General features: G+C 42.9%; 1 protein-coding gene and 1 long non-coding RNA gene across 4 annotated transcripts in view; both read left to right on the top strand.

The window, feature by feature from the left end:
* XIRP2 (xin actin binding repeat containing 2) overlaps window positions 1-25,197 on the top strand; it is a 359,651-nt gene that overhangs the window by 255,554 nt on the left and 78,900 nt on the right. The window lies entirely within an intron of this gene.
* On the top strand, window positions 11,403-17,869 carry LOC121008432. Its single transcript, XR_005780582.1, has 3 exons — window positions 11,403-11,560; window positions 13,765-13,769; window positions 17,860-17,869. It is a non-coding gene; the product is annotated as an uncharacterized LOC121008432 (long non-coding RNA).

Raw genomic sequence — 25,197 nt, 5'->3', positions numbered from 1 at the left:
AACTATTAGACAAAGAAGATTATAGCACTATATTAGCTAAATTGCTCTACATTAGTTTTTTTGAATATTCGCTATATTGCTATATATTCTTGTTTTAGAATATTACGAATATTCCAAAAATAAATATATAGCACTATATCGAATATATTTGCTTTTTAGAATATTCGTCTTTTTTTTTTCAATCTGTACAGTTGTTCCACTTTGGCATACTCCTCCCCGACAAGCGTCCCCGTCACCATGGGAACGCCTGGGGGTTAGAATATACCATCGGATCTGAGTTTCGTGAAAACTCAGATCCGATGGTATATTCTAACCCCCAGGCGTTCCCATGGTGATGGGGATACTTGTCGGGGAGGAGTATGCCGAAGTGGAACAACTGTACAGATTTTAAAAAAAGACGAATATTTTAAAAAACTAATATATTCGATATAGTGCTATATATTAGTTTTTTAGAATATTCGTAATTTTTCCCATCTAAAGTCATGATTCCTCCCTTTTTAAGTTGCTTGTGGGCCAATGACTCATTGGCCCACAAGCAAGAAGCAGGGAGGAATCATGTTTTCAGATGTTAAAAAATTACGAATATTCGATATAGCGAATATATAGCACTATATTCGAAATATTCGCGAACTCCCAAAGTTGCGATATTCGAGATAAATATTCGTAATTCGAATATTCGCGCTCAACACTTCTGGATAGGTCATCAGTATGTGATCAGTGGCGGTCCGACACTTGAGACCCCCCACCAATCAACTGTCTGAGAAGACACCGGCGCTTGCAGTAGTGCCACGGCCTTCTCACAGCTTAGCCTAGGTCTTGTGACATTTTGCATTGCCTCCAATCACCTGCCCCATCCTCTGATTGGTTGAGTAATCATTTCTTGCGGTGTCAAGAAGAACCAGGGAGTTAATGGGGCTGAGCTGCGATACCAAGCACAGCCGCTGTACAGTGTATGGACTGGAACTGTTCTTGGTGAGCTGAGAGAATTTGTGTCTTCTCAAAAAGTTGATCGGTGGGGGTCCCGGGTGTCGTACCCCCACCAATCAGATACTGATGACCTATCCAGAGGATAGGTCATCAGTATAAAAGTCTCGGAAAACCCCTTTAAAGTCTACTACTTGTCCTACTAGTTTTAATTCACTACTGGTTTTGCCTTCCAAAAAGTGCAACAGGAATCTTAAACATCTCGCTGTACCCTAAGTCTGTAAAAGTTTGTCTTTATAAAAAAAAAGTGAGATAGAGGGTGCAGGGTGTAAGGATGAAGTTCTTGACTGATTGATTTACCCATGATGGGTTTGTAAGATTAGAAAAATGGGGCTGTTTCATGAAGGGTGAACAGCTGATCTTTGGAAGTGTAACTTCAGAACAACCATACATTTGCCCTGGTGGAGAAATTAGGTATTACAGGAAAGACAAATGAATGGCTGATTATGTATGCATGATGGGCAATCATGTATGATATACACAGCAGGCTGGGTTTTCCAGATTGAGAGACACTGATCCTGTTTGCCTTATATATGCATGCTCTTTGTAAATGCAATGCTGTGGGACATATCAATTCTATTCCTAAATATATTTGAAAGACTTCCTTTGCACCGCAATCTGCGCCAGAAATACGCATAATATAGATGTATTTCTGTTAGTAAATAACCTCCTTAATCTCTGTATATAGCAACAATGTGAACTATGGTATGCTATGTCTCCTGACAGAGGAGTCTCGCAACTCGTTGAAATTTAATAGGTATTCAACAGTCTCATTTCAGATTATGGATTCCCATTCTAATAGTCTATTGGTGGGAGCCTGCCCTTCCCTTTGTATGTTTGTGATGAAGGAGCTAACATTTTAATACCTGAGAGTTTGTGAAATGGTCTCCACTGAAACTGGAGGATGCACCCAGTTGAACTTAGATTAACTGAGTAATAAGAACTAGGACAGACAATGTACAGCAGAATGTGGTGTATAAGTTGCCTCTCAACTGACAGCTTTTAAGCTCCATGACATGTCAAGCCACCACACCAGATGCCTTGAAGTCAGTGGCCACTAGTTCCAGCTTGGAGCATTTCCTTATTTCTTTTGTTTCCCCCTTCTTAACATTGAAAGCCAAACAGGTTTGCCCTTTTTAAAAGGGTATTCCCATCTTGGACATTAGGACGTAATTCTAGGACATGCCCCCAATGTCTGATAGGTGAGGGTCCCTTCTCTGGGACCCGCACCTATAAGAATGGAGACTGCAAAGTCCCGGTGGGCGCACCACGCGTGGCCTTTAACATACATTTCTATTGGACTATCGAAAATAGCTAAGTGATGCGCTTGGCTATTTTCATAAGTACCGTTGAAATGAATGGAAAGTACACCACGCAAACGTGACCACCGCTCCATTCTCTTCTATGGGGCTTACGGAAATAGTCGAACCAGCCCTCAGCTTTTATCAGCAGTACCAATGAATTGAATGGAGGGCGGCTGCACATACCCAGTGCGCCATCTGTCACTTTGCGTTCTAAGGACCGGTGTGAAACCAAGAGGTGGGACCTGCACATATCAGACATTGGGGCATATCCTAGCAAAATGCCCCCAATGTCCAAGATAGGAATACAGTACCTCTTTAATTACAGAAGTGGTAAATTAACCCTTAGTCTCATATAAACAGCATCACTCCCTCCCCCAACCCCCTCTAACATACTGTCCCCTGTAAATACCATCACTCCCTCCTACAGCCACCATGAACATACAGTCCAGTGTAAATAACATGACCCCCTCCCCAGCCCTCTCCAACACACAGTCCCATGTAGATAACACCCCTCCCTTCAGCCCTAAAATACAGTCCCATTTAAATAACCATAACTCCCAGCATTCCTCTGCCTCTCCCTTCAGTTACCTCTCCTCCAGTGCATTAGATTCATCCTGTAGTCCTGGCGACTGACAAATAACGTGGCCTCCTCAAAGGGCCTGAGCAGACGGTGTCACGCATGAGTCCACCACTTGGAAAGGGAGGGACTGCAGCACCAGCAACTTGGACAGGATCATGTTCAGCTTCTGCGCCGTTGGATGAGTGCACGCATACTGTTGTCTCTTAGCAATCGCTTCGGTGATCGATTGCTGACGGAATGACTGATGAGGTGTAGGAGGAGCAGGAGCATCAGGACCAGTAGATGATGGGAAGGACAGACAGCTCCCTTTGGCTGAGATGGTGGAGCCTTGACTGTCTGAAACCAGGTGCGTGCCACTGGGTGATGCAGCGGTTGCTGCAGCAGGCTGGACCACCATATCGGAGCCACTTTATGGTGACGCTGCATATGTTGACGCAGGGTGCCAACATTGTCACCCTGGCCACGCTTCACCTTCTGTCCACAGAATCTACATATGGCCATGGTCACGTCCTAAAAAAAAACTGCCACACCGCCGAGTAGGTGATTTTACCTCCAACACTACGCACTGACTTACTTCTATCGCCACTGCCTCCTTGAACCCCTGCACTGCTACTTCCCGGGCAGGTAGGCTCCCGTGAAGCGTGTAGTCTACCTCGGGCACGTTTGGCTCCTGACCTCCCACTGCTGCCACCCTGCTGACTCCCGGCCACGCTAGCAACTTGGCTCCGCTGCTGGCTCACGGGCAAGCTGCCACCCTCTTCTTCCGATGATGATGAAGTCCCTTTGTCACCCGGATCCCAAGTGTGATCAGCTACATCATCATCGAGTAGTGTCTGCACGTCACTGATGTCCTCCTCAACCCTCTCTGGGTCAGGAGCCTGACTGCTCGCAACACAAGCTTCCACGCCACTCTCCTCATCACTACTTGCCCGCTTAGCGGAGGAAGCGGCGTATGTCTCCTCCAGATCTTGGCCGGGCAGTAGATGCTGACTGCCCTCTAGTAGCTCTTCCTTGCTGAAAAGTGGAGCCGAGCCTACGGCATATAAAACTTCTCGCTGTGAGGGAACTGAAAATGAGGGAGGAAGGTTCAGGACAGGTGGGGGCACAGGGAATGCTCCCGGGCCATGCCAACTAAGCGTCTTGTCAGAGGAACCCACGACCGCTAGATGACACCGGGAACTCAGGCCTCTCGCTGCGACCCCTGCAGCCACGCCACCTTATTCTGCTGCGACCTCTGCCTGCGCCAGAAACATTTAGGCCTCTGCCACTCCCCTGTGCAGGGCCTGGCACTTCTCTGTCTGACATACTGTCAAATAACCAAATGTTAGATAAAATATATTTTTATTTCGCCACTAATACACGGCAAACAGGGCTTTAGAATATATCACTGCACCGCTAGCCGACAATTAGGCCCTAATTATTTTTTACTTTGACACAACACAAAAGGCTTTTCAACAGATAAGTGCAACTCAGAACGGCGAATATATTTTATTTTGCCACTAATACACAGCAAAAAGGGCTTAATAACATATAAGTGCACCGCACAAGGGGAAATAAGACATACTGTAGAAATATTTCCTTGTAATTAACCCTGTAAATGGCTGTAACACCCCAATAACAAGAACGGTTTGCTGGAATTACAGAGCTGTATAATTGCAATTTGTGTCCCCAGTCAGTGCAGCAAGATGTAATAGGATTGTTCCTTTTACCCATGCTGTAACCTCCCCGACTAAACCCTGTTCTACACAAAAGCTGTAGAATAATTCCTCCCTATCCTTTCCCTACACCTTAAATAATCTTTCCCTGCACTTGTAACTCGTTTTTTTATCACAATGAAGTTTTTTCTAACACTGTCCCTAGCGCCTGCAGACGTCTCTCCCTGCACTCAGTACACTGGTAAATGGCAGAATCTAAGATGGCTGCCGCTATTTATAGGGCTGTGACATCACCAGGCTGGCTGGCTGGCCGCTGATTGGCTGCATGCATGGCATTATGGGTGATCCCGCCTACCAAGAGTTCCTTTCTTCATGTCCTCACATGTGCCGCAGCCATTTTTCCTGAAATTCGGAACTAATTCAACTTCGTCAGCTTCGATTCGCTGATCTCTAATCATTTCTGTAATTTATAGAAACTTAGTAAAAGTGCTTCATGCAACTGTTTTCCCTGTTATTAAAGATCTTACAGTGTTAATTATGGAGCTGAGGTGTGAAACAAATCTACTTCACACATATTGCACCTACCCTCTATAACAATCGAATAGTAATTGAATGTTGTATGAGATTCATTCTCAGTTTCCTAGTAAACTCCAAACAGACTTATTAACTATTTGTATGCAAACCTTCTTAGAATTTCTTCTTTCCTAAATGACCCAGAGCATGTCTACTGCTGGAAGGTCACGTTGCTCTTTGAAGCTATGAGTTCTGCCTCTGGACTTACCAGGGGTAGGGTCAGGGGTGCACCTAGCCTTTCTGCTACCTGTTCCTCTATCCAGTCAGTGCAGACAATAATGCAGTGTCTCCACTGTAAGTGGTTACAGCACTAATGTCACTGCATTATTTGTATTGTATGTACCCACAGGTTGTGTATGAAGAGGGTGGTTCCTAAGTGGTTGGGTAGGGCTGGCACCACCCCTTCTTTTCTAGGAGCAACTGACTTGAGGGTAATGTGAGCTCCAGACGAGTGCACAGCAAGGGAGCAGTGCTGAGCCAAGGAATCCTTTACCCTGTGGTTCAACAGAGCAAAAAGTGACAATTTGGGTGGCAGCCCCTGGAAGGGAATAGATCTCAAGAAGGTTTAGTGGCCACATCAAAGAGGGTCTTGTCAGAGAAAGGTAAATGCAACTATTTCAAGGCTACAGTCAACATGGGGTGGAATTTTAAAGGATGACTGTCATATTTTATTTTATTTGCTAGTTTATTAGAGCTAGGCATGTACGGATGTAGCATGGTTAGGGTATACCTGAGTTAGTCTGTCAATGATTACCAAAAGATCTGTAATTACCTTATAATAACAGCTTTCATTAATGTCCTCTGTCCCTTTCCACTGCTCCCTTAAAAGTCCGTCGCTATGGCTCATCTGTCTCCGACTAGGAAAACAGAGGGGAGGTCCTTTAAACTGCATGCCTGCATTAGGCTTCAGAGTGAGGAGGCATGTATCAGTAATCCAATCTGATTGGCTGGCAGGAAGCTGCTGGCTACAGCAAGTTTGTATGTCACCTGAGGGAAAGCAGTTTTGGCCTCAGAGAACTGGCAGAGGAGCCATCTTAAAAAGATCCTCATAATATAGGATTCAAAGAAGTCGCAACTAAGGGGGAAACTCAGGGAAAACAGTAGTAAGTGAAGAAACTAAAGATTGCTTTATGCATAATGCTGCTGCTGCAGTAACATATGCTAAAATTTATTTTTTGATGAAAATATGACAGTTATCCTTTAAGCTTCCAGCTTCTAAATATAGTAGAAAGGGCAGAAAAGATCCACTGTTGAGACAGTATTCCACTACGAATACAGGGGTATCTAAATATATCCACAGACAGAGACTGTGCACCTGTTAGGCTGAGAAAGGAAAGTTTGTGGAGACTATAAGTAAAGGGACCCAGCCCTCCATCTTTTATACACAGCCTTATGGACTGTAGGTCCCAGCAGTAAAGACTGCATTGGAAGTATACAGTGCTTGCGTAAACTACCTCCTGAATACCCTCAGTAAGGAACATTGGATTTGTTGCACCAAGTTCTGGCCTCATCATTCTTCCACACAGTACTTCCATCCAAATCAATATTTCACTGTACGGCCTTCGAGAGTGTTGAGATTGCCACCTCCGTGACTACCACAATTCCTATCTGCAATGCCACTTCTACTCCTTCTCTGCCTCTCCACCGGGTTGCTGCAATAATACAAAGAGAACTTGTTAAGGCCTACTTGTAGAGATGAGCAAATCGATTCAACACAAACTAAATAAGTTTAAGGCTTATGTAATTGTGTAGAAGTCTGGTTCTCACTCTCCTTTCCTAAAATTCACATCCCTTGAACTTGATGGATTTTTTTGAACTATACTATGTTACTATGAATTCTGCAAAAATTTAAGTTGCATTTGAATCCTAATTTTTGGTGATTTCATTTTGGTGAATTTTGGAGGGAGGGCGAGAGACAAAATATTAATGAAAAATTTATAAAAAATAAAAATAAATAAAAAGTGACTAGCAAGGAAAAGAATATGAGTCCTAAGAGACCTCAGAGTGTCATACCAAATTCTACACTTTTGATCTGGGTAGACTCTATTCGGGTCCAAATTGTATTGGTCCATCAATTCAGCCAAATCGAGCTCGAATAAAAGTTTGAGTAATTCTCTCATCTCCATCTACTTGTAAATTATTTCATACATTTCTTAGAGGAACACTGGAAAAATTGCACTAGAAAACATGCTAGAAAACCATGTTATTAAAATTTGAATCAAATTTCAAAAGAAGATCTGTCAGCTTTGCTGAACATATCTTTTTTAGTAATGGTCATTTCAACCCTAAATTTGAGGCAGATCCAAGTCACTAAGGGGCCCATTTATGTACTGATATCAGTCGCAGATCTCGTCGCAAGCAATTTTGTGACAAAATCCGAGACATTTCCCGGTCTTGCCACTTTTCTGACCAGTCTAACCAAAAGGGTGTGGGCGGGGAAGAGGGTAGGTGGATAGGTCAGTCTCATTTATCATTTTGGAATTAAAACAATTGTCGCACTAGGGAACCAGGACACCAATTTGGTGCTCCTATCCTAACGAGGACACTCACTCGAAAAAAGAGGAAATTTGTAAAATATGGATAGGGCACTCAAAGAAATCCGGGACCATGTAGTAATACAGGGATTGTATTTATTTATGCTATATATTAAGCAATCGATAAAAGGATAAGGGGCAGCAGCATATAAAATGTAACCTCTATTCATAAACAGTAATTGGTAACAGTACAATAAGACAATAGAATGGTAACAGATTTAAATCACAAGAATAAATCGAGTAAAAATTTGAATAGAGGCAAACTCGATGGTGTTCACTCAAATAATCGAGACCCCACGGGATACCAGAATTCGACCTAGAAAACTTCAACCTGGGAAAATAATCGACCCAATGTATATCAAGATAGTAAATGTCCACTATAAATAATCAATCAATCAGCCAAAGAATGCCACGTTCTATCGAGACCAATCTGTCCTGGAACATAGATGGAAGTTCATGTCCTTATGTAGCCACACCAGAATACAGCGGCGTCCCGCTAGAACAGGGTAGGTAGCGGCGTCCCGCTACTAAAACAACTTGCAAGTAATTCTTATTTACCTCTAAATCGACTCCGAACTTCTGCCAGACCTTGAAATATTTTCGCTCCCTAAACGTGCCTCCGTTGTTATAGCACTGTAAAATCGGGAGTTTCTTTGTAGATGAAGACCACGCTGACGGACTTTCAATCGACATGTGGACCAATCGTGTATCCGGCCCTCTGTTCGTTTGTCCTCAGAAATCGCGTTGGTAACTTTCGACCGTATGCAATACCTTTTTCCGGTCAATGGCAGTCGATAGTAGGTAATGGTATCTGGACACAAATGGCGGGGGATGTGGCACCCACATTTATCATTTTGTACTCTATAACAGCAAGGGAGCTGGTGCAGATTTTAGATTAGATTTGTCATTAGTGATGAGCGAGCATGCTCGGCCGAACTGCTGTTCGGCTCGAGCATCGCTATGCTCGGTAGATCCGAGTGCTCGGCCGAATAATTCAGGTGCTCGAATACAATTTAATACAATGGAAGTCAATGGGAAACAACCAGGCACCACCTGCTCAGAAGAGAAGAGGGTGTCTGGTTCATAAAAAAAGGTTAGTTACTACATAATTATTACATACTATTCGCTATATTGCTATATAATTTTTTTTTTGAATATTACGAATTTTCTAAAAAACAAATATATAACATTATAGCGAATATTATGTAATAATTATGTAGTAAGTCAGTGATAATATCTGACACTGGAAAAGCTGGGTAATAACTCAGTGTGGGTAGCGAGTTATTACCCAGCTTTCCCAGTGTCAGATTTTATCACTGAGTTATTACCCAGATTTTCCAGTGTCAGATATCATTCTAGTGTAGATCGCGAATATTCTAATCGCAAATATTCTAATTGCAAATTTTCCATGCAAAAGGCTACACTAATAAGCTTTGTCATAAGACTCAGTCTAATATTCTTGTCAGAAGACTATGAAACCAATAGAGGGCACTATTGAGTTATGAACAGCGCCCTCTATTGGTTTCATAGTCTTCTGACAAGAATATTTGTCTTGTCATAAAACTGTGAAACCAATAGAGGGCGCTGTTCATAACTCAATAGCGCCATCTATTGGTTTTCATAGTCTTATGACAGCTGAAAAACAAGGCAGATTCTGCTCATTTGCATGTCTTTCCCATATGCCCATGTTTATGCAAATTTGTTTTTACATGACAAAACTGTATAGAAAGGTTATTGAGTATTATGTTAGGACAATCTGAAAACTTTTTGTCGCCCTAATGATTTTGATCTAGGTGTGCAGGTCCACCCAAGCCATCCAAAGATTCAAAATAACTTTGAGGTTTACTGGTTCTCAGTCAGATGAGAGCTGGTTTGGAATATCTCATAGTGCACAAGGCTGCCATTGTAAGGTATGCTGGCTGTTATCTGTCTCATGGATAGATTGACCGCTTGCGCATACCTGGCTTTTAGCATACAGCCTTTGTGTGGTTGTCTATTGTATGTCGTACATAATAGGAGTCTAAGACGCATCCAGCTATCCTCTTAATGCTGTTTCCAAACCATTTTGAAGGGGTTTCCATCAATTTCTAAAACATTTTTATGGACCAGGCTCCCTCTCCTCTTCCAAGTAGGGGGTGCCTGGTTGTCTCCCATTGACTTCCATTATACTCGGGTGCTCGGCCGAGCACACGAATATAGCAATGTGTTCGGGCCGAACACACCGGGTGCTTGCTCATCACTAATTGTCATACGTCCTGCTGGAGGAAGCACCAAAGTTATGTAGAGGCCTGCACCTCCACATAACTTTGGCTCTTCCTCCAGCAGCGCAGGCACAATTAAGACAAGCGTCCAAATCGCCGGCCTTAATAAATGTGCCCCTAAATGTTCGTCATTTACATGAATGTTGATGACACATGGAAGATGGACATCATGGGGCAATAGTGGTTTGGAAAGATGCAGATACAGTACAACTGATTGTTAGAACTGGAAAATCTAAGAGTACTAGGGCTGATGCCTCTGGTACCTGTTGGTGAATATGGATATAGCATGCTAGAATTCAGAATAAAGTGAAATTATGGTAAAATACATGCCTAAGTAATTAGTATCATTAAGGTTGTATTCTAATCAGAATGAGAGTGGAGAACGTGACTTATAGGAATGAGTTTTAGCCTTATCTACAGCGATTCCACTCTCACTACATGTTGCTATATTCATGAGAACAGGAAGCAGACAGGGAATTAGTCATTATGGCAGATCCACCTGTGACTCAACTGGAGGGTAAAATACTTTTCAGAGGTTCTGTCATACATTGCTGGATGCTGCACTGGTCTAATGAAAGAATAAGCAACCTGTGACTTTCCAGCTGTTGTTAAAGTGCAACACTGCCAGAACGTGGGTCTTGCCATGATCATTTTTCTCAGATGACGACAATTAGGAGTCACATTCAATGGCTCAACGTCCTGACGATTTGTGCAAAGCGTCAGTAAGATTTTATAAGTAGTGAGGCACATTTTTTACTATGGTATATAGATATGCAAAAACTAAAAACAAATGTAGGAGTTTGCTGTAAAAGACATTTCATGCAGCAAACAATGTTCTCCAGGATTAGAAAACAAGGGTCGACTTAGTTTTTTTCCATAATCAGCGCCACTCTTGTCAAATGTCTGCTATGGCAGCTGAGCCCTACTCATACCAGACCTAGTCCATGAACAAAAGTGGTGCTGTTTCTGGATAAATGCAGAACCTTTTTCTAATCCTGGACAAACCCATTAAGTGTTAGGGCTTATGCACACGACTGTTGGATGTTTTGTGATCCGCAAAACACGGGTACCGGCAGTACCGGCACTGGCAGTGTGCATTCCACATTTTGGAGAATGGAACGGCCATCCACTAATAGAACAGTCCTATCCTTGTCTGTAATGTGGACAATAATAGGACACGTTTTAGTTTTTTGAGGAATGGCCATGCGGACATACGGACACGGAATTCACACGGTCATTTCCATTTTTTTGCAGCCCCATTGAAGTGAATGGTTCCGCATACGTGCTGCAAAAAAAACAGAACGGCCATGAAAAAAAAATACATTCGTGTGCATGAGCCCTTAAAGGGGTTTTCTCATCTGAGATAATGAGGGCATATCACTAGGATATGCTTCCATTTTCTGATAAGTGCGGGTCCCACCACTGGGACCCGCACCTATTTCCTAAAGGGAGCCATGAAAGTGGTGGAGGGCGCACTGTGCATGCACATCTGCCCTTAATTCATTTCTATGGGGCCGTCGAAAATAGCCAAGCTCTGGCTCGGCTATTTCCGTCGGGCCCATAGAAATGAATGGGAGCAGTGGCCGGTCCTGCGCAGGGCGTTTCCATTCACTTCTATGGGGAGAACGCTTGGTGGTGACCAGACCGGAGTCCTCCGGACACCACTTTGGTCTGCTACGTAATTTTTCCCTTGCCTAACCGCTGGTGAGGCTCCCGGCGCATGCGCAGTGTCGGCGGGTGTCAGGCTGAGAACATCCATCCGATCACCGCGCCTGCACACTGGCCCATAATTCTTTCCTACCCCAACCGCTGGCATGTGCAATTTCTCTACCCCGTCGTTGTGCGCCTGCGCAGCGCGGCACACCTCCTCACGTCATGTCCGGTGCGACCGGAAGTGACGAGGGTAGGGAAATCTCACGAGGTAGGGAAATATAACGTTACACCCCCATTGTCTCAGATGAGACAACCCCCTTTAATGACATTACTGAGGTGTGAATTAAAATGTTCTAATTATACCAGCACCTAGTTTATTTTAAAGAGGTTAGTCGGATTTAGGGAAAAATTTTGCTAACAGTAAAAAATGTGATGAAATAAAGTGAGATAAAAACAATATCTGTTAAATCCTCTGCTGCTCCAGCACCACTGTTCCCATTAGTCTCTGTTTACTTTCCTGCAGTGATAATATCATGTTACCGTTATAGCCCATCACTGGCCTCAGCCGTCACATGCTATATAAACCAGCATCAGCACTGAGGCCTGTCATTGGCTGCAGTGGTCATGTGTTGTACAAGCTTTGATCACCGCAGGGATGAAAAACAAAGACCAATGGACACCACTGGAGCTGGGGCACTGGAGCGGCTGGGAACTGAACAGGCGAGTATTGTTTTTATTTTTTTATCTTTTATCAACTTCCCTACTGTAAGGCTACTTTCACACTAGCTTTTTCAATTGCGCTATTGAAATCCGTTATAGGATCTCAATAGCGGATGAAAACGCTTCCGTTTTGTCCCAATTCATTGTCAATGCTGACAAAACTGAACTGAACGAAACGGAATGCACTAAAATGCATTCCGTTCTGTTTGGCTGAGCTCCCGTCGTGGGAAGAATAATGCTGGAAGCAGGGTTCTTCTGTCCGCGATGTGGTGCAGAGCAAGACACACAATGTAAGTCAATGGGGACGGATCCGTTTTTTCTGACACACTAGAAAACTGATCCGTCCCCCATTGCCTTCTGATGGTGTTAATGATGGATCCGTCATGGCTATATAAGACATCATACAACCAGACCTGTTCATGACGGATGCATGCGGTTGTATTATTGTAACAGAAGCGTTTTTGGAGATCCATGACGGATCCACAAAAAATGCTAGTGTGAGAGTAAGCCTTAGCTCTTTTTTATTTTTTTTATTAAAGACAATTTTTTTTTAAGAAACTCCATAAAAATAGGTGGCTTTGACACACTTTAGTATTGAAGGTGTTTGGGAGAGGATCAGAGGTTAGTTCGAGGAAACCTTGCTCTTGTGATCACAAGAATCAACAAAAAGGACATTCACTCATTCATATGTATAAAGATGTGGTATCTTGAAGCATTCCTGATCCCCACAATGTAAAATGTACAGAAGGTCACTGTATTGCTTATGTTGGAAGATGATCATGCATTCATCCCTATGAGAGGCGGAGGTCTACAATGGATAGGGAGATCTCAGGATCCATGGGCTGGTTGTAGCTTTATTAGAGATTTTCATGTACTGTATGATGTTTTCATGTTTTACATTAGTCAAAGTATAACCCCTTTAATAGCCTATCCTAAGGGAAAGGTCATCAACGTCATGAAACCGGACAACACATTTAAATGATCAAGGCTGGTGATACAATTATGATGTGATTCCTATCAGTTACATTGTATCCCGTGTCATATACCAAAATCTGCAGCTCCATTTATTTACTGCTGTAAATTGAAATGGATTTTAAATGCTGGAGCTTACTCCCTGGGGCACAGGTAACAAATAAGCAGTGTTATTAAAGCCGTGTATAGAGGCGAGAGCTCCCTGACCCGCTAATCATTTAAAGTAAGTTTCCAGTTACCGCTGAGCTATTGCTTGTCATTTGCAACATCCACAGTTTAAAGAAAATGCTATATTTTGCAGGATAGCTGATCTCTAATGTGTCCAATATAACTCCAGTTTGTGGGAATATCGCTTGCTATTCATTTATGTATTATACTTTGCTAGTTACATAAATATTTTTTATTTCTATTAGGATATTAATGCCTTCCTTCATTGCCCATTGCTTATATGGCACAAGCATATTGAGATGGCTACCCTTTTCATCGGTCATAAAAATTCAGATAGGTCACCTATGCTTATCTCAAGAGCGGGGGTACCTTAACCTTGACACACCACATCCAGGTGGAGAAAATACAGAAAGGTGGCCATGCATCTGTGCTGCTCTCCTCTCTGTTCTATGGGAGTTGAAGAACTATGGCTGAGCAAGTGTGCCCAACTCCCGTAAAAATAAGTGGCGGGAGATACACTTTTAAGAGGAATCTGGAATAAGCAATAGTAATCCGAAAACACATTGGGGAGCAGACCAGCTACATGCAAAAAGTAGTTCTGGTGGGACTGGAACCTAGGACCACAGAGGTGCAAGGAGGACCTACCCTTGTTCTTGGGCTCACACATATCTGGAGATTTTCATACCGATAAAATTAACCTTGTAGTTAGGGCTCATGCACACGGCCGTACCATGTTTTGGGGTCCGTAAACAGAATGGCTGGCCACTAACAGAACAGTCCTATCCTTGTTCGTAATGCGGAGCAGACATACGGAAACGGAATGCACACGGATCATTTCCATTTTTTGCCGCCCCATTGAAGTGAATGGTTCCGTATCCGGGCCAAAAAAAAAAACAGAACGGACATGGAAAAGAGACATGCAATCCATGTAGATGTTCGAGAGATTGCATGTCTCAGCTAATATATCTGAATTTCTACAATTTTCTGTCTGGAATAATTGTAGTGATCAGAATGTTCCAAACTGAAGCAGCTAATTTTATGTCACTTTTTTATATACGATAGATTAAGTCATGAAATTGTAAATATTAATTATTTAAATAATCAGAAGATAAATCTTTTGTTTTGAGAAACAACAAGTGGTAGAAGAAGAAAGGAGTCATACAGGAGAATAGCGTCTCCGGGATAAATGTATGTCTTTCAGTTGTCCTTTTCTGTCAAGTGGTAAAAAAATTCTACTGAGCTGTTTTAGTCACATCGGTTTTTCAGAAGATATCACAGCTATGACAATTTCTTTTCTGTGAAATGCAAAGTTGACAAGTAATTCAATTTAGTTGTATATTTTACATTTTAGTCAGTTTTTAAGATCTCTGCCTGCTGTCAGCTAATAAAAACATCCTTAGGGCTGCTTCACTGTTGCTTATGAAAATATGGCTCATATATGGATGTACAATGCAGATTATTATTATTATTATTATTATTATTATTATTATTTTATTTTTATTTGTTGTATATTTTGCTATAAGTTGCCTGGTTTTCATCAGTATTAAAAAAAAAAAATCCTAAAAAATAATCTTTTTTTCTTGCTGCTTTTCCAATGTTGGTGAAATGGATGCTAAAAAAAAAACTGAACTACACAGGACATGTATTTTTAAATTACACGTGTTGACTATGGGCTAAGACCATTACCAATATGGATCCACTAGAACAGGAATGCTCAACCTGCGGCCCTCCAGCTGTTGTAAAGCTACAACTCCCACCATGCCCTGCTGTAGTCTGTCCAGGCATGCTGGGAGTTGTATTTTTTTTTTAAACAGCTGGCGGGCCGCAGGTTGGGCATCCCTGCACTAGAACATTCTGCATATTGAAAATAATGGTATGCACACACTGAAATGTAATTTAAACCATTTAAGCGTATTGGCTTGGCACCATTTTTTTTTTATTTAAATAAATAAAATTGATAAGGATTTGTAATAGGGGAGTGTGAATGAGCCCTTCTTTGTATCCAGAGGCCAAAACCTGTACAGACCTAATATAATGAACATTTGATGAATAAGAACAGTTTACAGTCTCGGCCATCCTGTATAAACTAGAAATGTATCCCTATATACTCTGATGCTGTAAGCCAGTGATGGCTAACCTTCGGCACTCCAGCTGTGGTGAACCTACCACTCCCAGCATGCTCCATTCATTTCTTTGGAGTACATCTTGGAAGTTGTAGTTTCACTACAGCTGGAGAGGTTAGCCATCACAGCTGTAAGCACTGATTGGAAAGTGTCATAAATAGGGTTGAACAAAATGGATTCGGATTGCTGTATCTGAACCTGGTTCGTCTAAAAACGTTGTTAATAATATGGGCTCTGCCTTTCTGTAAAATGTATGTCCTCTGCGGAGGTCTTTCCAAAGTTTCTGCAAATATCGCAAGACTTACTTTGTCTTACCCTTATCACTTGTCAGTTCGTTTATTGGAATAAATTACTGTTTCAAAATACTAAGCCAAACTCGGCTTCGTGCCTGATGAATGAAGCCGAGTTCAGCTTCGTAATTGATGCCAATAAACGAACTGACATGTGACAGGAGCAAGGTGGAGTAGGTCTCACGGTATTTGCACAAACTTTGGAAAGATCCCCGCGGAGGACATGCATTTTTTGTAAGATGGAGATATTAAGTACGTTTCTAAAATATAGTTTTTAGAATAAATCCGAACCCGATTCGCTTAACCCTAGTCTTAATGTTTAGGAACACACCCTATTGACAAGGGAAATGGTTAACAACCGGTTAGCATTTTATTAAATGTTTCTAGGAGGAATCATAAAGGGATAGTACATTGTTTTGTTATTGGGAAATCAACTCTATACTGTACTTAAAGTTTGCCCATGATTGATGTAAAAAATTAAAATCGGACATCAAAGCTAGAACCAGCCCTGTACTTCACATGGGTCCAGAGATCTCCCCCATTCATTGCTCCAGTTGCTCTGTTAGATTCTTTTCAGTCTGTCAGCTCAGGGAGTGCGTCCTTTCTGCTCCAACTCTTTCTCCCTGTTACTGCCACAGCTTTTAACAAACCATACGGTTGGTAGATGTTGAACATTTAAACTGAGCACATTCGACAGGCTCAGTGAGGTGGACAAGAACTGAATGCAATTAGAAAAGTATTCAGATCCAGGTGCTGGTTTGAAAAAAGTAGAATATGCTTCTTGACACAGCTCCTTTAACACATGTAAGAAGAGCTGACTGGTCCTCTATAAATTAAAAGATTTTACTGCAAAAAGCAAAAAAAACACATTTAAAGCAGGAATTGAGTATAGTGAAAAAAGGCCATGCTTGAGAATATGCATTAATAGCGTATTGTAATAGCTTTCTTTTGCTGGAGTAGGACATTAAGAAATTACTTTCTCACCACATTCAGGATGGGAATTGCCGCCTGCGCCCTACATTAGCCACGCATTTTATTATTATTTAGAGACACTTACTTGTTAAAATCCAAGAACACTCAGCCCTGATTATGCTACTTGACCTCACTGCCATATTCCGCCGCACCACAAACCACACAATTATTAGAAAGAGCTTGTATTACATTCTGAATGACATTATCCCCATGTTATTTCCAATCTGAAAGCAAACTCAGAAGGAAAATGATCCCGCTATTGATAACACCCAAATCTTACACTACTCCAAAGTTAAATCATATAAAAATCCAAATAATAATAAAAAAAATTAAATTCCATTTATTTAGTCTTGAGAAGAGACGTCTAAGAGGGGACATAATTAACCTATACAAATATATAAATGGGCCATTCAAAAAATATGGTGAAAAACCGTTCCATGTAAAATGCCCTCACAAGACAAAGGGTGCACTGCCTCCGACTGGAGAAGAAAAAGTCCAGTCTCCAGAAGCTTCGAAGCTTCTTTTTTGTAAGAACTGTGAATCTGTGGAATAGGCACCTCTGGACGTGGTCACAGCAGGAACAGTGGACAGTTTTAAAAAGGGTTTAGATGAATTCTTAAAAGTAAATGACATTAAAAGCGGTTCTCCGGGAATTAAGAAAATGAAAATACCTAAATAATACTTTATTATAAATATATTCTCAAATACCTTCTATTTATTATAATGGCTCGTTTTGTCTGGGGAGCAATTATCAGGAGAAAAAAAATGGCCGCTGTCCTATTAGTACACACAGAACCTGTCTTATTCACACCGGAGGACAAGTTACTTCACAACACTGAGCTAAAGACTTGCCTTATCCTTCTCTCTGATCTACTTGTCAGGGATTATGATCCTGAATACAGTTTAATATGAGTTTCAGCTGAATTTATGTAGGAATGGAGTTCATGAGAAGACATGAAGTACAAAGATGATGGTGGAGATGTGAGTAATGAGCAGCAGACCTTGTATGCAATCTCCATTACCACAGTCTGTCCTGTCCATCCTTTCTGTACTTCATGTCTCCTCATGAGCTCCTTTCCTTTAGATATTCAGCTAAAGGACTTATCATCTGTATTCAGGATCATAATCCCTGACAAGCAGAGCAGAGAGGAGGATGAGGCAGCTCTTTAGCTCGGTGTTGTGAGTAATTTGTCCTTCTGTGTAAGACAGGTTCTGTGTGTATTAATAGGATGGCGGACATTTTATTTCTCCTAATGATTGCTCCCTAGACAAAATGAACCAATATAGCTAATAAGAGGTATTTGTGTATATATTTATAATAAAATAATATTTTGGTATTTTCATTTTCTTAATTCCCAGAGAACCCCTTTAATGCTTATGAAAATGTGTAGACATTTGAGTCTCACTTCCTTCTGGGATTCACATCCCCACCTATCCCTTGGTTGAATTTGATGGACTTATTTATTTTTTCAACCATAGTAACTATGTAACTATATGATGTTTAATATGGGATCCATGTAAAAAATTAAGTCAGCATTATCATTAGTAGAGATGAGAAAATCGAGCAACTTTGGATTTGACCCATATTTTGTAAAAATTTTAGATGGATTGGAATCCAAATTTTTGGTGAATCGATTTGAGCACATATATTGTATAGGTGGGAAAAAGAGAGATAAAAATAGGAGTCTTAGGAGACCTCAGAGTATCATACACAAATTTCCAGGCCAATTCGAGCACTTTTAGTTCGGGTACAATCTATTTGGAAAAAGTAAATCGGTTGACCGATTCAGTTGAAGCACATTTTGAGTGATTTATCTCTAATCGTTGGACTTTCCTTAGATCTTTTAGTTTTCATAATAAAAAAATAATAATCTGTCAAAGTTAGACTGCAAAGTGGCGAGCACGGCATAATCTGTTCTTTTTGCAAAACAAATAAATAAATGTCAGGTAAAATAAGAGGAGGAACATCTGATGCCAATGTACTTGCTCTGGAGAGTCAAATCATACACAGGTTCTTACCACCCAAAGGTTTTAAACAACCAGGGCTGGGACAACATAGCCATTAAATGGTTTACCACTATGGCCTGTGCCCCCTTGAAAAAACTAATATTCGTACAAATATAAGAAAATATAAAATAATCATATTTTATTAAGATAAATCTGCCTAAACTTGAAAACCATCTTACTGTTTGAAAGCATTGACCACCCATGGACCTTAAGGCTATCATACACATTTAGGCTATTGTCAGACAAAGTCAATCTTTACAGCGGGACGGGTTGACAATCTTAGGCTTATTGCACACGACAGTATATTTTCACGGTCCGCAAAACGGGGTCCCGTTTTTCCGTGATCCGTGACCGTTTTTTCGTCCGTGGGTCTTCCTTGATTTTTGGAGGATCCTCGGACATGAAAAAAAAGTCGTTTTGGTGTCCGCCTGGCCGTGCGGAGCCAAACGGATCCGTCCTGAACTACAATGCAAGTCAATGGGGACGGATCCGTTTGACGTTGACACAATATGGTGCCATTTCAAACGGATCCGTCCCTATTGACTTTCAATGTAAAGTCTGGAGTCCCTTTTATACCATCGGATCGGAGTTTTCTCCAATCCGATGGTATATTTTAACTTGAAGCGTCCCCATCACCATGGGAACGCCTCTATGTTAGAATATACTGTCGGATATGAGTTAGATCGTGAAACCTCATTTCCGACAGTATATTCTAACACAGAGGCGTTCCCATGGTGATGGGGACTCTTCTAGTTAGAATATACTACAAACTGTGTACATGACTGCCCCCTGCTGCCTAGCAGCATCCGATCTCTTACAGGGGGCCGTGATCAGCACAATTAACCCCTCAGGTGCCGCACCTGAAGGGGTTAATTGTACTATCATATCCCCCTGTAAGAGATCAGGGCTGCCAGGCAGCAGGGGGCAGACCCCCCCCCCCTCCCCAGTTTGAATATCATTGGTGGCCAGTGCGCCCCCCCCTTCCTCCCTCTATTGTAATAAATCGTTGGTGGCACAGTGTGCGCCCCCCCCTTCCTCCCTCTATTGTAATAAATCGTTGGTGGCACAGTGTGCGCCCCCCATCGGCCCCCCCACTCCCTCTATAGCATTAACAACATTGGTGGCACAGTGTGCGCCCCCCATCGCCCCCCCCCCCTCCCTCTATAGCATTAACAACATTGGTGGCACAGTGTGCGCCCCCCATCGGCCCCCCCTCCCTCTATAGCATTAACAACATTGGTGGCCAGTGTGCGGCCTCCCATCTCCCCCCCCCCCCCCGATCATTGGTGGCAGCGGGTTACTAGCAATAGTACAGTATAGATTCATACTTACCTGGGAGCTGCGATGTTCGTGTCCGGCCGGGAGCTCCTCCTACTAGTAAGTGACAGTTCATTTAGCAATGCGCCGCACAGACCTGTCACTTACCAGTAGGTGGAGCTCCCGGCCGGACACGAACATCGCAGCAGCAGCCAGCAGCAGGTAAGTATGAATCTTCTACTATTGTACTATTGCTAAGTAACCATGGCAACAAGGACTGTAGTAGCGTCCTGGTTGCCATGGTTACCGATCGGAGCCCCAGCAATTAAACTGGGACTCCGATCGGAACTCCGCTGCCACCAATGATGGGGGAAGGGGGGGGGGAGATGGGAGGCCGCAGACTGGCCACCAATGTTGTTAATGCTATAGAGGGAGGGGGGGCCGATGGGGGGCGCACACTGTGCCACCAACGATTTATTACAATAGAGGGAGGAAGGGGGGGGGGCGCACACTGTGCCACCAACGATTTATTACAATAGAGGGAGGGAGGGGGGGGGCGCACACTGTGCCACCAACGAATAATTACAATAGAGGGAGGGGGGGGGGCCGCACTGGCCACCAACCTATTATTACAATAGAGGGGGGGGGGGGCCGCACTGGCCACCAATGATATTCAAACTGGGGAGGGGGGGAGGGTCTGCCCCCTGCTGCCTGGCAGCCCTGATCTCTTACAGGGGGATATGATAGTACAATTAACCCATTCAGGTGCCGCACCTGAAGGGGTTAATTGTGCTGATCACGGCCCCCTGTAAGAGATCGGGTGCTGCCAGGCAGCAGGGGGCAGTCTTGTACACAGTTTGTAGTGTATTCTAACTAGAAGCGTCCCCATCACCATGGGAACGCTTCTGTGTTAGAATATACTGTCGGTTCTGAGTTTTCACGAAGTGAAAACTCAGCTATGAAAAAGCTTTTATGCAGACGGATCTTCGGATCCGTCTGTATAAAAAGTAACCTACGGCCACGGATCACGGACACGGATGCAATCTTGTGTGCATCCGTGTTCTTTCACGGACCCATTGACTTGAATGGGTCCGTGAACCGTTGGCCGTGAAAAAAATAGGACAGGTCTTATTTTTTTCACGGCCAGGAAACACGGATCACGGATGCGGCTGCAAAACGGTGCATTTTCCGTTTTTTCCACGGACCCATTGAAAGTCATGGGGTCCGCGAAAAAAAACGGAAAACGGCACAACGGCCACGGGTGCACACAACGGTCGTGAGAAAGAGGCCTTAGGCTGTGTTCCCAACAGCATTCAGTCTTTTCGTTCTTATGCTCTGTTATAGGAGCAGAAGAACGGAAAGGACAGATTTTGCTTATAACTGTGCCGAACTGAGCCCACGGCCCCTAGACTATAATAGGGTCCATTAAAGGGAACCTGTCACCTAGAAAATGCATATTAAACCACCAGCAGTACCTTATTGCAGCCTGTAGCATGATTATAAAGGTGTCTGTGTCTTTTCTATGCAATGCGGCAAAGGTCTATTCAACAGACCACGCTATGTAAACGATAGTCTTGAAGTCAAGGGCGTGCCCCGCCCCCTTTACCTCCCCAAAGCGTTTGATTGATAGGATGCCCAATTCCTTCACTGCCGGTTGCTTGAATGTAGTCTTGCCCGTGCCCAGGCTCTCGTGTGCCTGAGCATTGAGCTCATAGCGGAGTGAAACATGAACAGCGCAGGGGCCAGTATTGCAGGGACACTGCACACACGCAAGACTACATCCATGCGTCCAGTAGGGAAGAAAATCCTATCAATCAAACGCTACGGGGAGGAAAAGGGGATGGGGCGCGCTTGACTTCAGGCGAGAAGGCCACTGCCCCCTTGACTTAAAGACTATCATATACATAGCGTGGCCTGTTAATAAATAAGTATTTTTTCAGACTTTTGACGCATTGTACACAAAAGACACAGACACCTTTATAGTCATGCTACAGGCTGCAATAAGGTACTGCTGGCGGTTTAATATGCATTTTCTAGGTGACAGGTTCCCTTTAAATTTCCGCTCAGAGGAAGATTTTTGAAGCAGGGACAAAAGTCCTGTATGCATGACTTTTGTCCTATAACGGAGCAGAAGAACTGAAAGGCTGAACGCTGAAGTGAACTCAGCCTAAAGCTTCATGCACACGGCCATTGCCGGCAGTGGCCATATTGCTTACAAACATCGGGTCCGCAATACACGGGCCCCAGCTCTTTGTGCAGTTTAAAAGAACCCCTAGGAAATGTATCTGATTTTATTCAGTACATCATAAATGAAATGCTAAAATAGTAAGAAAAGCATCAGATTTTACTAATTATGTCTCCTCATTGTAACCGTTCCCTGCGGTACCTTTCAAACTGCTTCCTATTGTGAAGCAAATTATGAGCATTTTATTGCTGTGTAGACAAGATGTATTGTAGGCTTACTATGTCTTATGCTGATTTGAAAAAAAAATAAAAAAAACACAATCCGAGTCTGACGTATATATTATTTTCATGGAAAACTCCCATTACAGCGAGAATACCTAAGACTGAGGATAAATAATTTCCATCAGGATTTTGGGGCAATGTCTCTATTGTCTGATAAGGAATTAATTCCCCGCTTTACACCGTACAACCTAGAGCTGTTATCATAGTTCAGTTTTACATAAATCCTTGTAGATTACATTTTTTTTTTATTATATGCATTCACAATAAGATCTCATAACATAATAGGGCAATTTAACATATTATTTTCTTGTGTGAAGCTTTGGTACTAAATGTACAAAACTACTATTATCCACTTTGCTTTAAGAATTAAACTTTTAAATGTGTTAATACAAAGCTAGTGAGATTTCTTACTGAGCACTGTATGACCGTAGAAGAGTAAGGGCAGGTCCAATTGTGCTAGAGTAGCTGTGCTACTAATAGCACCACAAAGTGATACTGGGTAAACCCTTAAAGGGGCTGTCCAAGTGAGGGCAGCAGCATGTTGTACCTGTTGAAAAATGTATACTCACATGCTCTCCACTGCTCTATTCTAGGATCCCTTCAGTGGTCTTCTGTTCCTCATCCTGTAAACCTCTGGATGGACGGGGTCACATGCACCGCTGCAGTCAATAACCACGGTCAGTGGTGACATGTTCCCACGCAGCATGTGACCCAACAGTGAAGTACCACTTAGAGACACTTCACAACTGAGGCCACTCATTGGCTGCAGAGGCGCACATGACACTGCCCATCAGGAAGTTTACACAGCAGGGACTGGAAGACTGCTAAAAGGAGCTGGAGCAGGCACCGAGGAGCAGCTGAGTTTTTAAACAGACACAACACGCTGCTGCCCACACTTAAAGGGTTTAGAGCTGAACCCGGACATACCCCCATTTTCACCTCGGCAGCCCCCCTGACTTGAGCATCGGAGCAGTTCATGCTAAATCGCGCAGGGCAAAGGCATTTTTTGGAGATCCGGTGACTTACGGGGCTCTCCATGGGGCTGCCAGGAAGCTCGGTGACGTCACCAGCACTGGTGGGCGGGATTTAGCGCTGCCCTAGCCAGTAAAAAGGCTAAGGCAGCACTAAAGCCCGCCCATCAGAGCCGGTGACGTCACCGAGCACACTGCCGGGCGGAAGTTTCAGCATGGCAGTGTGTTATAATTAACAAAAGAGCCTGTGTCTTGCGCGATCTAGCGCAGGGCATTGAAGCGCATCGGAGCATGAGATGCTCCGATGCTAGCCTCAGGGAGGCTGCCTGGGTGAAAATAAGGGTATGTCCGGGTTCAGCTCTGAAGCTGGACAACTCCTTTAAGAAGGTCACAAAGTTGGACAACCTCTTTAAGGTGCTCAATAGCCCCTTCAATAGTCTTTAGCAGAATGCTCATTCAGCAGATATTTCTCCCCACTCGCACAAACACATACATGTTGGTTCCCATCTGGTGACTTATGTACCAGGAGAACACAAAATCGGGGCATAAAAAATTTCAAAACACCCAATCCTTTGATGTAAGTGGAGAATTGGGAGGTCCAAATACACATTATGTTGTCAGACAGCCCCGCTGAAAATGTTGGGTTTGGCCAACACTCCTCTTATGCGTAGAGGACCTTTAGTATTTATTTATCAATTATCATTATTAATTAATTTTTTTATTATTTCATTTTTTTGTGTGAATTGATGTTTGGGTTTCCTACTGCATCACTACTGGTATGTGTGGAAAAGCTTTGTACTTTAGCAATATCCAATAGTGAGTACACATAAATGATGCTCCAGGTGAATTTCTCTTTGAATGGCTCTCTTCGCTTAAGGGTCCATTCACACGTCCACAAAATGGGTCCGAATCCGTTCCACAATTTTGCGTAATAGGTGCAGACCCATTCATTTTCAATGTGGCCGGAATGTGCTGTGCGCCTCCGCATTTGCGGATCCGCATCCATGCTTCCGTTTCCGCAAAAAAATAGAACATGTCCTATTCTTGTCCGCAATTGCGGACAAGATTAGGCATTTTCTATTATAGTGCCGGCGATGTGCGGTCCGCAAATTGTGGAATGCACATTGCAGGTGTCCGTGTTATGTGGATCCGCAAAACACTTACGGACGTGTGAATGGACCCTAAAGGGGTTGTGTCACTTCAGGAAGTGGCGTTTCTCATGTGGAGAAAGTTAATACATATTGCCTCCTTTGCTGGCTGGATTAATTTTTCCATCACATTATACACTGCTCATTTTGATGGTTACGACCACGTCGGGACCGTGGGAACTCACTTAGGCTGGTGCTTTTTTTTTATAGTGTACAAGCACGGCCTCCGTGGCTGGATTGCAGGGTGGTTGTAACCATGGAAACGAGCAATGTATGTGATGGAAAAACGAATCCAGCCAGCAAAGGAGGCAATATGGACAATCACAATACATTAGTGAGTGACTTGTATTAACTTTCTGTACATAATAAATGCTATTTACTGAAGTGACATAACCTCTTAAAGTCCTTTGGAGTTATATACAAACTGCCAATATACTGAAATATCTAGAATTGGAAGCCCCCTTTAAAAGGATTGCTTAAAAAAAATCCCCACTGATTTCGAGTAGTAGATCATCTATCAACCTGAACAGAGCGTGGCCACAAAGAATGGCTGCTGAAC

This window comes from Bufo bufo, chromosome 7 (genome assembly GCF_905171765.1).
Source record: "Bufo bufo chromosome 7, aBufBuf1.1, whole genome shotgun sequence".
In the NCBI taxonomy this organism is placed as follows: domain Eukaryota; kingdom Metazoa; phylum Chordata; class Amphibia; order Anura; family Bufonidae; genus Bufo; species Bufo bufo.
This window is presented reverse-complemented; position numbering and strand designations above follow the sequence as displayed.